Genomic DNA, 13,636 nt, shown 5'->3' on the forward strand with positions numbered 1-13,636 from the left:
GCCCACCTTTCTGGTATTATGAAGCATCCTACACAAATCTTAGATGCCTATCTAACACGGGTAGTGATGCCCCACCATGGAACACTGATGTCCTTGTACCAGGTCTAAGATGATGTCCCATAATATTTATTTGGGCTCTGCTATCAAGGTGGAGTGGTGGCTCTGAGGCTAGGGATCTGCACTGGCAATCCCATAAATGGCAGAAGTGTAAATGCCAGACATGATTCCACTGTGTTGGGCCCTTGAGCAAGGCCCTTAACCTGCAATTGCTCCGTCCTGGGTATGACATTGATCTGAATCCAGCCCTGCAGGGAAAAATTCAGGGTTGGCGGCAGGATTGGCACACAAGCCACAGTAAAAAAAAAACTCACACTGTTCCACTCCATCCAAATTCAGGTTCATGAAGCACCCCACGTAGACCAGTGATGCCCTCCGAGTAGGCATTGTGAAGTGCCTCACAATAATCATTATGCCAATATAGAATATAATGTGATATTTCTGTACAGACCACTTATCATTCAGGTAACATGAAACATCATGAACCAATGACCAGGTTCAATGCCACGACAGCCACATGTGCACTTTGAGCCCTTGATATGAGACCACCACCACATCTCGTCATAATTTTTTCATGCAGCACAGATCAGTTTCACCCATTTCTAACTCATCAAGAAAGCCCCTCACAATCCAATGATGCCCATGTGCCTTGAGGAGCTAAAACAAACAATGCATTACTATCTGCGTAAACCAGGTGTGCCCATCAATAACTGAAACAATGGCCCACACAGGCTGGTCCTACCTATTTGACAGTTGTGATCAAACCCGTGCCACTAATCATCTGTGCCCATCTCTCAGGCATAATGATGCCCTGACAAACATCACTGACGTCAATCTTCTACATCTCACATACCTAGTGGTGTGCATGAAAGGGCACTAAGAGACCAGTAATGCCCATCACTCAAAAGTGACAAATGTCCTCCAACTAACCTATTGTGTCTCACCTGCTCAACATATTCAGACTTTAGACTCCAGTCTTCTGTGTAACAGACCCTTTTAAACAAAGCAGTAATGTCTACCACTCCCAAAGGTCCAGTAATGCCCATTGTTTGACCCCAAACTCAAAGACCATTAATAATCCAACCCAATACACAAGCCAGTCGTGCCCATTGAGTGTCCCTAGACAAGCCCATCAGGTACCATCACACCAGATATCCCTATCAGTTGACCAACAGCACACCTATGAAGTGCCCCGTTACACCAGTTATGCCCATTATCTTACCCAACACACAGATCCCTAACAGCCATGACCAGCACCAACAGAGGAGCAATGGCTATCAGCTAACGTCCCGAAACCCACAGATCAGTATCATCCATTAAATGTCTCCTCCCAGCAGACCCCATCCCAAACACCCAAGCCAGCAGTTCCCCTTGACCAACCCCTTCTCCAATCAAATGCAAGTCCTGGCCAAGAGATACATTCAAATAAGTACCCCAGGCATAAACATGATGCCCGCTGACGAAGTCCCCCATAATTATCATAGCATGCAGCTACCTGACTTCTGCCACCGTGTAGCTCCGGCTTTTCCATGATTCTTTCTTGCAGGAGTTGCTTCTTCGCCTTGGCCGGTGGAGAAAGAACTCCATAAGTTTTTCCAACCCAAACATTTTCTTTTTTTTGGTAAAGTAGATTTTATTATTGCAACGGCAAGGAGAGCGGAGAAGAAGCCTCGGTCTTCAGTGAGCCGAGAGGTGCATGCCTCGGGTCGGCAAAGGGCACTCGCATGCCATTGTGCAGTTTTTTGCTCAAGTATCGCATCTAGAGTGTGGCACTCTGAGGCTGTCTCTATGGGAAGAACCCGGTTGCCCTCCGTAAAACAAGTCGTGCGGCTTGAAGCTGATTCACTGCCTTCTAAATAATACCTACTTGGTAATTGTAACTTTTAAAATGCCAAATCTGTAACATAATCACAGGTGAGGCCGAACACTGATACAATAACTCATGACAATTTTCCTTTCAGCGTCCTGACTGATCATGAATATTTAATTTCCCTCCAAATAACAGTCATTAATTGTGTTTCGTGGCTCAACGCAGCGCACAAAAGAGCTCGAAATTTCCCTGCAAGAGAGATCACAGGAAATCAAGGCGAACGAACGTCCAAACAGCAGATGGGGGAGGCTGATTGGCCTTTTATTATCCGCTACTTTTACCGGAGGAAAACAACAAGAAAAAAAGTCTTGCGTTGCACTGGCATTCCCTCAATGTTTTTTTTTTTTCTTTTCTTCTATGAATACAGAATGCTATCGTGCAGCGGAAACAATTGTGGAAATAAATACTCATCCAAAGACGTTTAAATTCATGGAACTGGAGTCGATTCTAATAACGCTGGATGCGAGGTAAGAACCAGTCCAGGACTGCGACACACGCTCATGTGTGGCGCTACACTAGACGCCACTTCAAGGAACTGTAATGTGCAGCATGACGATGTGAGTCTTTAATAATTAACTAATTACATTTTTATGTAATGTCCTTGAGTACCGCAGGTTTGACTTTGTGTTGCTCATGGAGTCCTGAATGAGGCACATTACCTGCATTGTGAAGGGGGCATCAGTTATGGCACTACAGCCATGTGGCCCGAGAGTGATCAGATTCCCAGGATCCTCATTGCTGGGGACCCGAGTGGCTGAACCAGGCCAAGGGGTCGCCCACGTAACACCTGGCTGCGGCAGATAGAGGGTCATTTCCAAAGGGTTGGACTGGACCACGTGTCTGCCTGAGGGGTTGCCAAACGGGATCCCGAGTTGTTTTGTTGTGTACCAGTGCATGCTCCCCAACTTGACTTGACTTGACATTTATATAGCGCTTCTCAAAGTGGGTTTCATAAGCAAAGGGGAACCACTTCTTCCACTGCCAATGTGAAGCAACCACCTGGACGATGGCAGCCATTATTGTACCAGTAATTCACAGTTAGCCAATAAGAAATGGGACAATTAGAGTTAGGCTTAGGGTTAGGGTCAATCAGAATACACCATACTCTTTTCGAAAAGAAGCCCAAGGAACTTTAATGACCACAGAGAGTTAGGACCTCGGTTTTACGTCTCATCCGAAGGATGGCCCCATTTTTAACAGCCAAGTGACCCCTTATTACACAGCTCCCAGGTTAAGCGCCCCTGCTGGCCTCACCAACAGCAACCCAAGCTGTTCCTAGACAGTCTCCCGTCCAAGCTTTGGCCCCATTTTTAACAGCCAAGTGACCCCTTATTACACAGCTCCCAGGTTAAGCGCCCCTGCTGGCCTCACCAACAGCAACCCAAGCTGTTCCTAGACAGTCTCCCGTCCAAGCTTTGGTTGGGCCCAAGCACACTTAGCTTCAGGGGGATTGACCTGTCCTGATGGGCAGGTGACACATTTAGGGTCATATATGAAGTCAATAATGTGTGACATCTCAGCCACTGTGTGCTTGTTGCTTGCCTAGTAACCTTGTTTTTTATAGGATCTTTATAAAGTGGATGCCATTCTAAAGGTACTGAATGCTTCCACAGGTCTAGTTTACAGTAACAACAGAATGCTGTCTAGTTATGTGACTGTTGATTCATAGTTGGCACCTCAGTCTACAATGGCTACAGTGTCTGGTCGGCAAACTTTACTTCCACTGTGTTTTGTCTTGGCAGAGTAATATATTACTCTACTTTACCCTTATGTATTATTAATATGTAGCCTTTGTAAGAATGTCTCAAATCTAACAGACTTACCACTGTTTTGAAGGTGTTGTACCATATAACGTCTCCCCACCTTCCCTTCTACATTTATAACCTCAGGCAATTAGATGTAGGAAAAGACAAGCAGGAGTTAAGTTACAATTTAAATAATGTATTATTGATAAAATTCATAAATAATAAAAATATGCAAAGTTCATTTGAATATTGGCAACCATACATCCTGATAAATGCTGATGTGTAGTTTCAGGCGGCACACAGACGTGTTAGTTACTTAAGATGTCTCTAGTTAAGTCTTCATTTTTGGTCAACTTTCTTCAGAACAGGCCACATGTCTGTCTCAATATGGCTGCCGAGCTGTGCTCTTCATTGTGTTGTCCTTTTCAGTTAATGGTGTGTGAGATGTTCTTTCATTAGATGTTTGTAAGAGAGAACGGTGAAGCAAGAAAATTTATAGATCCTCTGTCCAAACCCTACAGCCAATAGGATGTCATGGTACTTAAAGGCTTCTGATACAAGTCAATTCCAGACAGCCATACTTCAGACTAATGGGGCATATAATACCTTCACACCTGCCCCAAAACCATTTGTTAAGGTGAAGCTTGCCAGCTAGGCAGTTTGGCTTTCCTGTGGGGGTTAATTGAGAGTCCTGCAGAGAAACATTTCCCCCAATCCTGTCGTAAAATTACAAAGACTCATTCCTAAAAGGGGGCAAGGGTACTTAACCATACAAATAAAAACATCCAAAATATTTATCAATTTATATGCAAAATTTCACACCACAACACACTGTAAACATTATCTCAAAATGTTATAAATGTATTCTACTACTAGTCTTGTTTGTCCCGACTGGGAAATACACCTGAGATTACATGTTTCCATCTGATGCCATCTTTGGCAACATGCTGAGCCTCACCCCAGGTGAGGTTTCACCTCCTTCAGTTCAGATGATATTCTTAGCCACCAAGTTGTTTTTGGCCGTCCTCACTTCCTTATTCCAGATAGAGTCAATCTGAGAGCCGGTTTTGGAATACGCTCTTGAACCATTTTTAACACATGCCCAATTTATCTCATTTGATCAAGTGCTCCACTCAAGCCTTTGGCCTTCTTATAGAACTCACCATCATGAGGACAGAATATCCCGCAGATCTTTTTCAGACAGCCATTTTTGGAAGACATCAAGACATCTCATGTCACTTTGAGTTACATTCCAGCATTCTGCACCATACGATCTTCACGTTCCTGTTAAGCAGTCGAGTCTTACCCTGCAGTCTGTAGGCTTTGATCTTCAGATGGACTGGAGTCTGGCAAAAGCGCTGTGAACTTTCCTTAATCCTGTCCTCATATCTTCACTGGTTGTGATACAAACATTGCATCTCAAGTGAGCAAATTCTACATTCTCATGAAGTTTACCATCTACTGTGACTGGCACCTCAGCTGCAGGTTGATGTAAACCGGCAAGATGCCAAGAGATCACAATCATTCGTATGTCTGTTAAAACGCTGTTTAACGCATTCGGATTACTGTTCCTGTCTGGATGGATGGTCTGTCTCGTGCCCGCCTGCTCATGTGTTTGTATAGATTGGATATGTCTTCATTGGGGGGAGTGTTTCCAGTCCAGTCACCTCATCCCACACCACATCAGGAAACTGGTAGGACAAACTTTACATTGCTTACAGTGAACCGTTCACAGGATTTTCCACTCTCCATCCATCGTCAACTGCCTCTGCTACATTGAACTTTGTCGTTAGTGTTTATTGTTGTTGAGCTGTGTTATAATCACCGTTGGAAATTTGGGGCGGTCCTTTTACAGACGTGTTTTTGTTATATTGCATGCTCTTTTTTTTCTTCATTTGATTAATATATTTCATTATTAATTGTCAATTTATTTGTCCAATAACTATGTCTCTGTGACTGAGTGTCTTTGCGAGCCAGGTGAAGGATAAATGCATTCCTAGTGTCATCACCATAAAATAAATAAATCACCGTCCTTCCGACAGTTTGAATCTTAGCATCACCACAACTGCTACACCGCCTGCATTTTCATTTTGATGTTTGGATTTTAAAAATTTCAACTCTAGTGTTGTGATGCTTGGTCTTTACCAATTTTTTGTGACTTGCTATTTTTTTGTTCTGAGATTTTGAAGCCTTTACACCTCAGGCAGCATGTCTCACCCAGGGCTTCTCCTTTGGCTGGGGTTCAAATTCGTGATTTATGCAGAAAAAGACAATCCAGTTAGCTACATCTTCTCTTGTCCCAGACTGATATTGCTTACCTTGGAAGAGCACAGAAGGTGACCCTCAGACATCGCATGTGTGACACAATGAATGTTCTTAGGAAAGCTTTCTAGTCTGGTAGTGCTGCCAACACCGACCCTTACTGGTAAAACACTGAATAGAATTCTCACTGTAAAGCATTTGGAGACTGCATTGGGTAAGTTTAGGGTAAAGTTGTCTAATCAGGTAGTGTTGTCCCCTATTGGTAAAACGCAGAATTATATTCTAACTGTAAAGCATTTTGAGACTACATTAGCCTTGTAAGGTTATAGTGAAGTTTTCTAGTTAGATACTGCTGCCTCCTACTGGTAAAACACTGGATTATATTCTAACTGCATAGCATTTGGAGATATCAGTAACTATGAAAGCTTATACTAAAGTTTTCTTGTCAGGTAGTGTTGCCCCCTACTGGTAAAACACTGAATTATATCCAAACTTTAAAGTATTCTTAGATAGCATTAACCCATGTAAGGTTATAGTAAACTTTTCTAATCGGGTTGTGTTGCCCCCTACTAATAAAACAGTGAATTATATCCAAACTAGCCACTCTGCGGCGTAGCATACGCCTCATAATGATTTATTGATGGGTGAACACATCCTGAAAGACACAGTTGTCCAAATGGGGTGGGTTTGAGGATACGACTGTGAGTGAATGAAAAGATGGAACTCTGGAGAGAGCAACATACAATTGTCCATGACTGAAAACTGGTTTTGGTAGATACACGCATATCTTTTTGAAAGTTTGGCCCTGTGCCTTATTAATTGTCATTGCAAAGGCTAATCTAACAGGAAATTGCGTGTAAAAGTAAAAGGCAAATTTGAATCTGATGGGGTCAGGAAATTGTCTGCGTGTAAAAATAAAAGGCAAATTTTAATCTTATGGGGTCAGGGAAATCCAGGGAATTAGGACAGTTTGTGAGGTAGCAGCTGAGATAGTTTTACACTCCAGTACATTGCGGTGAATGCTGGTAACAGTCAGGCGGACAGGCAGGCGGGCAAGCCAACTAAAACACTATGCTCTTAGTATGGTATGAATCAGGTTTTTGTAGACAAAAGTTTTCCCTGTTCCGGCAGGACCATCTAAGAAGAAGCATGTTTGTCGCGGATGGGAATCGTTGTATGCAGCGTGTTAGACTTGGCGGGTGGGCCTCTGTCGTGCATATTCCTATGCCATGGTCTCTGTCTTGTGTGCCATGGTCGACTTAGTATACAGAAAAGCAGCCAGAACCGAAAAGAACAATGAAAAGTCAATGTGGCTCAGAGGTGCATGTGGACTGTACCAGAGACGAAAGCGACTGAGGTGGTGAGGTGTTGCGTGAGGGAACATGGGCAGGCAGTGTGCATGCCTCGAGAGCGAGGGTGGACGTGGGAGGAGGGTTAGACTTGGTGGGCGGGGCTCTGTCGTGCATATCCCATGACGCGAGAGGAGGGTTAGAGTTGGCGGGCGGGGCTCTGTCTTGCATATCCCATGGTCTGTCTTGCGTGCCATGGTCGGCTGCTTAGTGAATTATATATATAGATAGTAAAGTATTTTGAGACTGCATTAACTATGAAAGATTACAGTAAAGTTTTCTAGTCAGGTACTGTTGCCCCCTGCTGGTGAAACACTAAATTGTATTCTAACTGTAAAGTATTTTGAGACTACATTGGCCATGTGAGGTTATATTAAAGTTTTCTAGTCAGGTAGTGTTGCCCCCTACTGGTACAGCACTGGACTATAAATCATAATACTGGCAGTTCAGCCTTCTCCAATGGGTTTGCTGTTACTACTCACATTGTAAAAGAAGTGATATGAACTGAGCAGTAACTAAAATCCTATGAAAGGTGCTCAGTAGGTTCAACAGCCTTGACTGGCCCAGGGAACACCTCGTAGAGACATTGAAAAATAAACTGGAAATGACTGGTAAAGTTCAATTGAAAGAAATGTGGATTATTGACACTCTGATGTATTTCCTGAACTGATTTATATTTCTTCCCGACCTGGAAAATTAAGAGCTTCAACGGAGATAAAGAAAGTCTGTAAACTTTCCCTGCCACAGAGATGTAGACAAAACAGTGGCAGGAGTGCAGCGATGCCGGCGTCTCATCTCTTTTTTTTTTTTTCAACAAGTCGGCTCCAGCAAAAGTGTGGATGTCGTAACACGAACTCCATGAAACAGAAAAGGAGGGCCATTGTTGTGTTTTCCAAGGCAGAGGTGAGCCACACTGGTATCTGTAAGCCATTAATAAATGTCTGTCTGAAATTACAAGCCGCTCGGAGACAGCAGTTATCGGTTCACATATTGGCCCCTTCATGGAGGGCTGAGGCACGGCGCTCTTCATGTTGCGACTCCCAGGGGGTTAGCCGTCACACACTGAAACCTTTTCCCGAGGTTGCCGGAATGGCGCGCAAGGAGGAGCCGAGGAAACGCTTGAAGGGCTTTTCTTTGTTAAGGACTTGATATGCCGAGCCAGGAGCAGTAAGGGAAACCCGAGAACCTCACCACTTAAACTCGGTTAAAGGCAATTAGGCACTGATTATTTCTAAATGCCATGGACTGCTTAGGAAAAAGACACTGTAGCTCATCTGTCGTAGGAAAAAAAAAATTAAATTAGTGAGTTTCATGGCAGTTTAGGGAACTCAAGGAAAAATCTGTATGTGTCATGCCAGTCAAGCTTCTTATTCTTTCACTTGATTTAACTCCCACCCCTGAACCTGGGGGTCACCGAGGCAGTCTGTCTTGGTCAGCGTCTGAAAGCTGATTGAATTACAGACTGGACTGAAAACACTGAGACCACACAAACACTCAGGGGGTACTCACAAATATTAATTCTATAGTATGTGCCACAAACAAAACCTGAAAAGTAAGAGACACCTGTCTAGCGTGAGCGGTATGAAGAGAAATACAAGGCGAACCTTCCTAGTGTCCAGTCATCCATGAGCTGACCTGGGTCCATCCAAATGAATTAAGGTGTTACTCGGGAGACAACTCTGGGTGGGATGCCACTACACTGCAAGGCAACCCTGCTCACAAAAAAAATAAAAACCCCAGCAAGCATAAGTTGGATGTATTTGAGAGGTTAGTGGAAGCCAAAGAGGACAAAAGTGGAAGGTGCCAACTCCACTCACAGTTACCTTAGCAAGATTTGGACAGAGGACCATGCAGCTAGCAGCTGTTTTAACCACTGCATCAGTCTGCCAGACTGAAACTACAGTGAGTGAATGAAAGGAAGACGGCGACATAGACTTGTGTCCCTGTAGGCCTCAGTAAGAAAATTAGCCCATTCTTCACTGGGTAATGAAGAGGGCCACATTTACTGTCCAGTCAGCCTCCACTGAAGATGAGAAAGAGATGTGCTAAACAGGAGTTGAGATAGATAGATAGATAGATAGATAGATAGATAGATAGATAGATAGATAGATAGATAGATAGATAGATAGATAGATAGATAGATAGATAGATAGATAGATAGATAGTGTGAGAAGTTCAGCCTGGACACAAACAGACTGACACCGGCAGTTCTTAAATCACACACGTTTAATAAAGACCAAGTCCCCCAAGACACAAATCCCACACACACACAGTGCTTCCCGCACCAAACACCCTTACTCAGGCCTTTCAATGTCCGTGGGCCACCTCTCTTCCATCCACTGGAGCTTCATCCTACTCCAGCACTTGACTCCAGCTCCTGACTGGAGGGAGGCAGCCCCTTTTATGTCCACCTGGATGTGTTCCAGGTGCCCTCTGACGAGTTTCCTGCGGCACTTTCTGGTGTGGTGGAAGTGCCGCACAAGCACCCAGAAGCACTCCGGGTGTCCCCAGTAATCCTTCCGCCAGCACCTCCGGGTGTGGCGGAAGTCCTGACGTCCAGGGCTGCAAAGTCTTCAGGGCACCCCCAGGCGGTGGCCATGGGCACCTATAAGGTTGAGCTTCCATGCTCAATTCCCGTGGCCCCCAGACAAACAAGGGTGGCTGCCCTCTCGTGGTCCAGGGGAGGTATAGTCCCTGTCCTGGTCCTTCTCGGTGTCCTGGCTGAGTACAGCCCCCAGTTGCCTGCCACAATAGATAGATAGATAGATAGATAGATAGATAGATAGATAGATAGATAGATAGATAGATAGATAGATAGATAGATAGATAGATAGATACTGTAGATAGATAGATAGATAGATAGAAGGGGAAATTCAGCTTTTTTATAGAAGCTGAAAAAATATTATATAAAACTCAAAATATCTGTAAGTATATCCCTCATCCTGTTGGAAGGTGAAGTGCTAGAAGAGGTGGAAAGCATCGTTGACAGACAGTATGCTATGGATGCCAATGTTAGAGCCAGTACCGGCAAAGGAAGGGCAGTTTTCCTCCCACCGAAGAATGTCTGGTGAATCTACAGAGACCTGTTCAATTCCATCAAGATCAGACTGTTCAGTTCCAAGATGAAGTTAGACCCACTCGACCGAGCTGAAACACTGCCACTACCAGAAAAAAGGTTTAGACATTTATTAACACCTGTCTGAGAAAGATCCTCCAGATTCATTCGCCTGATACCATCAACAAACAAGAATTGTGGCAGAAGCCAGTAGAAGAAGAGATCCTTCAGTGAAATTGAAGGTTGATTGGGCACATAAACCACTCTCTACCATCATAAGGCATGGAATCCCCAGTAAAAGAGGAAAAGAAACTGGTCAAGAAGCACGTGGTGATGCTATCAGGAAGCAGATGCTGAAAGGATGGGGCCACACCTGGAGACAATTGAAGAGACTTTGCGCAAGACGGAGATGCCAAGTGGGGCATCAGGCATAAGTAAGTAAGTGATAAAATGCTAAACTTATGCTTAAGTGATAATCATGGAAGTTTACTGAGGTTGATCAGCTACATTTTCACTTCCCAATTCACTTTTTCCACTTTATGTACCTTTTGGGTAATAGTAATAGTAATGACCCCTGGATTGAAACTGTTAACCACTGGAACTCTTGACTCAAAGATACTAGAGGGGCTGTAGTGCTGCCTTAGATATGAAGACATTTTAGGCTTATTACATCAGTTTGGAGATGCTTAGCTGACCCATGTAGGCGTATTCCTAGAGTCAATGGAGCAATTCATGTCCCAGCAGGCTCAGCAGCATGGCCTGGCTTCATCTCCTAGAAGTCTAAACAACATTGCCAGGAGATGAGTTAGAGAAAAGACAGATTTTTGAGGATCACTTAGCAGGCACATCAGGAATAGTGAAGGCAGATGAAATCGTGGACATTTCTCAGACAAAAATAAGTATCAAGTTCTCTAAAGAGCAGAATATCAGGTTATCACAAAAGAGTAAAAACCTGACTCTGATTTCATGTTGACTGTGTGTGCTAATTCTTTTACTCAATAGTTTGAGTATTTTACATCCTGTTGATGCCATCTCTGCCATCTGGGGTGTGACTCCTCACACTTGCAGCTGTTTACTTTTGCTCCATTATTTATGTCAGCCTCTCATGATTGGAATTATAAACTTCTGTTGAAATCTTCATGTTTTTTTTCCAAACTTTTTGATCTTAATTTTCCCATTCTGTATTATTGACCCTTGACCTCTTCTTTTCATTATTGTTCTCACCCCTAAAGAGACCTGACTTGTACCACCTTGGAAGTTTTCACATATTTAACATTATGCATTAATTGAATCACAGCAGATTTAATTTGATTTTTTTAGGCTCTGATCAATAGAAAAAGAGTTAAATGCCAATGTGAAAAGAGATCTGTGGCCTGAATTAATTAGAAATAAAAAACAAAATTGAAGCTACTCTATAGGCATTTCTTGGGTGTCCGAGATTACGGATCATTCCTTAGAGTTACAAGTAAAATTAAATCTTTTTGTTATTGACTTCCTGTAAGAACACTAGCTCTGTTTTTCAGTCTTTGAGTTTTAATAATTGGACTCATTGACGATGGCAGATCAGTTTAACATTCTGTCTTGACGTTAGCATGGCCTGATGAGTTTCATGTCCTGGTCATTTTCATTCTTTAGTAATCCAGAAGAGATGGTATATAAAGTCTCAGCAGTATCCCCATTACTGTATATCACAGGTCATACTGGCATGGAAAGATTAACATCCATCAACACATGAAAGGGCAGCTAAAGGAAAAAAGTTTTTTCCCAAAATTAGAGAGTGCGGAAAGAACGTGGAGCTTCTTAAATAGGAAATATCCATGTGTAAATTTTCACAGAGGATACCCTCGTCAGCAAATCTTCCTAACATTTTTGTACACTGTTAATCCTCTTTTAGAGTAGAGAGTACTATATTGAAGAGAATAAGAATAATACAATGTGGTCAAAAATCTTTGCCAAAAAACCAGAGTGCACTCTTACCAGACCCAAAAACGAAACCCAAAAATCTTACTCAAAAGTTGAAGCAAAAAAATAAAAAAAAAAAACAATTGCACATGAAGTTTATTAGTAAATATACACCAACTTGGATAGGAAATAAATGCTGGTGGGGATCTTTAAATTCGTCGTATTACAGATAGTGCAACCCATATGACCACATGCCCTATTGACTGGGCATCATGGCAACAGCCTCACCCATAGAGAAAATAAAACAGCAACACAAACAGTATGCAGATACAGTCATATGAAAAAGTTTGGGAACCCCTCTTAATTCTTGGGATTTTTGCTTATCATTGGCTGAGCTTTCAAAGTATCAACTTCCTTTTAATATCTGACATGCCTTATGGAGACAGTAGTATTTCAGCAGTGACACTGAGTTTATTGGATTAACAGAAAATATGCAACATGCATCATAACAAAATTAGACAGGTCAATAAATGTGGGCACCCCAACAGAGATATGACATCAATACTTAGTTGAGCCTCCTTTTGCTCCTTTGAGGCTCCAGACGTCTCCTGTAGCCTTTGATGAGTGTCTGGATTCTGGATGGAGGTATTTTGACCATTCTTCCATACAAAATCTCTCCAGTTCAGTTCAATTTGATGGCTGCTGAGCATGGACAGCCTGCTTCAAATCATCCCATAGATTTTCGATGATATTCAAGTCAGGGGACTGTGACGGCCATTCCAGAACATTGTACTTCTCCCTCTGCATGAATGCCTTTGTAGATTTCGAACTGTGTTTTGGGTCATTGTCTTGTTGGAATATCCAACCCCTGCGTAACTTCAACTTTGTGACTGATGCTTGAACATTATCCTGAAGAATTTGTTGATATTGGGTTGAATTCATCCAACCCTCGACTTTAACAAGGACCCCAGTCCCTGAACTAGCCACACAACCCCACAGCATGATGGAGCCTCCACCAAATTTGACAGTAGCTAGCAGGTGTTTTTCTTGGAATGCGGTGTTCTTCTTCTGCCATGAAAAGTTGTTTTTCTTATGACCAAATAACTCAATTTGTGTCTCATCAGTCCAAAGCACTTTGTTCCAAAATGAATCTGGCTTGTCTAAATGAGCATCTGCATACATCAAGCGACTCTGTTTGTGGCGTGAGTGCAGAAAGGGCTTCTTTCTCATCACCCTGCCATACTGATGTTGTTTGTGCAAATTGTGCTGAATTGTAGAACGATGTACAGATACACCATCTGCAGTGAGATGTTCTTGCAGGTCTTTGGAGGTGATCTGCGGGTTGTCTGTAACCATTCTCACAATCCAGCGCATATGCCGCTCCTGTATTTATCTC

General features: G+C 43.0%; 1 long non-coding RNA gene across 1 annotated transcript in view; it reads left to right on the plus strand.

The window, feature by feature from the left end:
- The first annotated feature begins 2,318 nt into the window (after positions 1 to 2,318).
- LOC120518180 overlaps positions 2,319 to 13,636 on the plus strand; it is a 35,929-nt gene continuing 24,611 nt past the window's right edge. Inside the window, exon 1 of the long non-coding RNA XR_005631192.1 lies at positions 2,319 to 2,394. This is a non-coding gene — a long non-coding RNA (uncharacterized LOC120518180). The remainder of the gene's footprint in view (positions 2,395 to 13,636) is intronic.

This window comes from Polypterus senegalus, chromosome 17 (genome assembly GCF_016835505.1).
Source record: "Polypterus senegalus isolate Bchr_013 chromosome 17, ASM1683550v1, whole genome shotgun sequence".
NCBI classification, from domain to species: Eukaryota; Metazoa; Chordata; class Cladistia; order Polypteriformes; family Polypteridae; genus Polypterus; species Polypterus senegalus.